The sequence below is a fragment of the Scylla paramamosain genome, chromosome 10 (genome assembly GCF_035594125.1).
Source record: "Scylla paramamosain isolate STU-SP2022 chromosome 10, ASM3559412v1, whole genome shotgun sequence".
Taxonomy (NCBI): domain Eukaryota; kingdom Metazoa; phylum Arthropoda; class Malacostraca; order Decapoda; family Portunidae; genus Scylla; species Scylla paramamosain.
In genome coordinates this window covers 21496932-21501611 of record NC_087160.1, presented here as the reverse complement: position 1 = coordinate 21501611, position 4680 = coordinate 21496932, and the positions used below count along the sequence as shown (strand labels likewise).

Here is a 4680-nt window from a genome sequence, read left to right as displayed (position 1 = left end):
TATAAAAAGAAGGAAGAATAAGAGAAAAAATGCGAGAAGAGGGAATGGGGTATAAATGTGCTTTGTGAAAAAGAGTGAAGGAAAAAGAGGAGAAAATTTAAAGAAAGATGACTTAAGATGATATGGAAGTTAGGAAAGAGGATAACACGTAGGAGACCTAGAAGAAAAAGAGGGAATGGATGGAAGGGGAGAAAAAAAAAAAGAGAAAGATGGAGTAATTAGCTCCGATGTACGAGATAAAAGGATATGAAAGGGAGAGAGAGAGAGAGAGAGAGAGAGAGAGAGAGAGAGAGAGAGAGAGAGAGAGAGAGAGAGAGAGAGAGAGAGAGAGAGAGAGAGAGAGAGAGAGAGAGAGAGAGAGAGAGAGAGAGAGAGAGAGAGAGAGAGAGAGAGAGAGAGACAGAGAGAGAGAGAAAAGGAAGTAGGTGTGAAGAAGGAGCACAAAATTAATGAAGAAAATAGATGATAGTGATAATGATGAAAATAATAATAATAATAATAATAATCTTTCATTTTATCTACACTACTAATATCCTTTTGATCAGAAATTCCCAGTGACATAAAAAAAAAAAAGAAGAAGAAAGGAAGAAAGAGAAAAAGACAAAAAATGAAGACAATAATGGAAACTAAAACACGATGACTAGAAAAGAAAGAAAAAAGATAGAAATGAAGACAACAATGAAAACGAAGATAAAATAGCAAAAATATATATATATAAAAAAAAAAAAAAAAGAAAAAGAAAATACAGCAACTCATCTTCTTCCTGGCTTTGTGAGAATACGAGCAAGAAGTTTGGGAAGAAAATGGTGTTGGTTCCCAGCCTTCGCCTCCTGAAGTCACCTTTACGACACGCGGGGATGGTGTGAATGATGATGGCGATGATGATAATAGTGAAATGAAGATGAGAGTGATGATGATGATGATGATGATGATAAAGATAATAGTAATAATAATAATACAGAAACAAGGACGATACACAACAAAACTTACTACTACTACTACTACTACTACTACTACTACTACTACTACTACTACTACTACCACCACCACCACCACCACTACTACTACTACAAATAAAGCGGAGACAGACTAATATAGAGATAGAAAAACAAATCAGAATGAGGAAGTAAAAAAAAAACAATAAAAAGTACCAGAATATGAACACACCGTCGAGAGAGAGAGAGAGAGAGAGAGAGAGAGAGAGAGAGAGAGAGAGAGAGAGAGAGAGAGAGAGAGAGAGAAACATGAAGAACGAGTTTACTCTCCTTTTTTTTCCCTCCATTCCGTCTACTCCCCCTTCCCTCCTCCTCTTCCTCCTCCAGCAGGGACAAAACAGATGAACACCGGGATCTGGCGAGGCAGGACTGAGGTGACAGATTGCGAATGTTAATGTCTCACCACTCTATCTTATCTCCTCCTTTTTCTTCTCGTGCTCCTTATCTGCACCATAATCTCCATCAGCTGAAGTGGCGTCGGATCGGATGCCCCATCGTCCGCGCCTTCGTCTGCCTCACTATATAAGGGGGAATGCCTTAATGAGAAACAGTCTGAGAGGTGTTAGAAAGCTAGTTGGCTGACGTGTCTGAGAGGAGGAGGAGGAGGAGGAGGAGGAGGAGGAGGAGGAGGAGGAAAAGGAGGAGGAGGAGGAAGGAGGATGGTGTTTTTGTCATGTTAGTGGCCGTCGCTCCTAAGGTGAGGATGGATTCGAGTTAGATTGGGTATGGATTGGGGATTGGAGAGTTGAGGATGCTTGGATACTGAGAAATACGGTGTTGGTGGTGGTTATGGTGGTGGTGGTGGTGGTGATGATGGTGGTGGTGGTGGTGATGGAAGGGTTTGTCTGTTTATGTTGTGGTACTGGTGATTGGAGACATTGTTTGTGTTGGTTGTTGTAGTGGTGGGTGATAGTGGTGATGGTGGTTATAGGAAGGGTAGTTGTGGTGGTCTGATAGTGGTACAAGAGTGGTGATGGAAGGGTTAGTTTGCTTAGGTTATAATAGTGTTGACTGTGGTGAACTGTTTGTGGTGGTGGTGGTGGTGGTGGTGGTGTTGGGTGATGGTGGTGATGGTAATGAAGCAGCTTATTTAGTCCCTACCTTTATATTTCCACACACACACACACAAAAAAAGACTATTACAAAATTTAGTATTCATGTGTTTTCTTGTTACTTTTTTTTTTTTTTCATCAAGTCTGCGTGTCTTCCTGTGTGCAGTCTCTCTCTCTCTCTCTCTCTCTCTCTCTCTCTCTCTCTCTCTCTCTCTCTCTCTCTCTCTCTCTCTCTCTTTTTGTGCGTGTGTGTGAGTGTGAGAGCCCGAGCCTATCACGCTCTTCACTCCTTTCACCTCTCACTCACCTGTTCCGTTTACCTTCACACTTCATCTCCCTACCCAAGCCTCTCCTCCCCCAAGTCTTCCACTCGCCTCCTCTCTCTCGCTAATAAAAATGTAAATTCAGCATTTTAAACCAATGGGAATAAGCAAATATCTTACCTCATTTTAGTCCTTAGCGAGTCTTCTCCTCCCCCTCCCCCTCTTCCACCTCCTCATCTTAATCAGCTCTCCTTACAATAAAACACGTTACTATTCACTCCAAACACCTTACTGTGCTTGATTTTCTGTCTCCTCTGGTCTATTTACACACACACACACACACACACACACAAACACACACACGTGTATACATACACATACACATACGGACACTTCAGATCTGCTGTCCTTTACACTATAAACACCATAAGTGCATTGCTTTTTTTTGTTATCATCATGAGCACAATTGTTATGTTCTCTCTTGTTTTTCTATTTATACGACCTCTCTCTCTCTCTCTCTCTCTCTTACATAAGTACATTTATTTTTTGTTATCATCGTGAACACAATTGTTATGCTCTCTCTATTATTCTCTATTTATAAGACGAGTACCCCCTTCTCTCTCTCTCTCTCTCTCTCTCTTGGCACACACACACACACACACACACACACACCCACACCCTCACTTAACCTCCTCATCACACGCCCTGTTCCAATGTACGTTTACCTGTCATACATGCATACATACATAAATCTACATACACACACACACACAGACAGCATAGTATACAAGCATATATACATAATTATCCGACATTAACATTGAGGTCGGGTGATGCAAACCACACGAGGCGAGGAGGGGGTGGGGAGGGAAAAAGTTGATAAGCTCCAAATTAAATCGGGTATCCAGTAATCAGGAGATAAGCTGAGATAACGAGGCACAGAAGGAAAATAGACTGATAACAGCCTCAATCAACAAGATGACGCTGGTAAATACAAAAGCCAAGGACGAGAGAGAAAAAAACAAGTTGAACCCTAGACAGACTGGCGGAGAGAAAGAGAGAGAGAGAGAGAGAGAGAGAGAGAGAGAGAGAGAGAGAGAGAGAGAGAGAGAGAGAGAGAGAGAGAGAGAGAGAGAGAGATAGAAGGTCGAATAAATAGATAATTAGATAGATAGGTAGATAGATAAACAGATGAATTAACAGATATATAGAGATAAATACACACACACACACACACACACACACACACACACACACACACACACACACACACACACACACACACACACACACACACACACACACACACACACACAGAGAGAGAGAGAGAGAGAGAGAGAGAGAGAGAGAGAGAGAGAGAGAGAGAGAGAGAGAGAGAGAGAGAGAATGCTAACACACTACATATTTGGCCAGAGAATCAGCCACACACACACACACACACACACACAGGCATATGCACGCACGGGTGAAGATAAAGGTAGATTTAGTGATCCAATTAGCTTCACTATTAAAAAAGGGAGAAAGGAGGTGAGGAGGTGGGGGGAGGACGTAATCTTGGTGGAGTACACAGTTTAAATCTCTGCCCAAATTACCTCTCTCTCTCTCTCTCTCTCTCTCTCTCTCTCTCTCTCTCTCTCTCTCTCTCTCTCTCTCTCCCTTTGTTGGTTTGTAAATGGGTGATGTGTTTTCAGTTACTGTTTTTACTATTATTATTATTATTATTACTATTATTATTATTATTATTATTATTATTATTATTATTATTATTATTTCCTTATTAGTTTATCTGATGGAAGGGTAACTTTACTAATAAACTGTTACTCTCCATTATTTTCTCTCTCTCTCTCTCTCTCTCTCTCTCTCTCTCTCTCTCTCTCTCTGAAGTAATTATTATCTCATTTTTCTTATTCTATCTCTTCTTTTATCCTTTTTTTTTACATTCATCTATCTCCATTCCTTCCTTTGCTCTCCCTTCTTTCCTCCTCTCACCGACTCTCACCTCGTATTGTTATAACCCTTCATCTCTCTTCTAACCTGTCACCTCTTCACCTGTCTCTTCCACTGATCCTCTCCTCTCCTCTCCTCCTCTTCCTCTTCCTCCTTCACGATACTCTCAGTCTTGTCTCCTGATCTGTCTTACTCTTCCACTTAACCCTTCTCCCTCCAAGTCTCTCTGTTTGTCTATCTATATGTCTCTCTCTCTCTCTCTCTCTCTCTCTCTCTCTCTCTCTCTCTCTCTCTCTCTCTCTCTCTCTTAGATATGCTCAATAACGTTAATTGATAATGGTAATGACAATTCAGCAACCACTATAACAGTGATAACAACAGCAACAACAACAACACTAGCAATAATGATACTCCTACTACTAC

General features: G+C 41.0%; 1 long non-coding RNA gene across 1 annotated transcript in view; it reads left to right on the top strand.

Annotated features, from left to right (window-relative positions):
- Positions 1-1048: 1048 nt before the first annotated feature.
- Positions 1049-4680, top strand: part of LOC135104336 (uncharacterized) — a 5913-nt gene continuing 2281 nt past the window's right edge. Inside the window, exon 1 of the long non-coding RNA XR_010270405.1 lies at positions 1049-1692. This is a non-coding gene — a long non-coding RNA (uncharacterized LOC135104336). The remainder of the gene's footprint in view (positions 1693-4680) is intronic.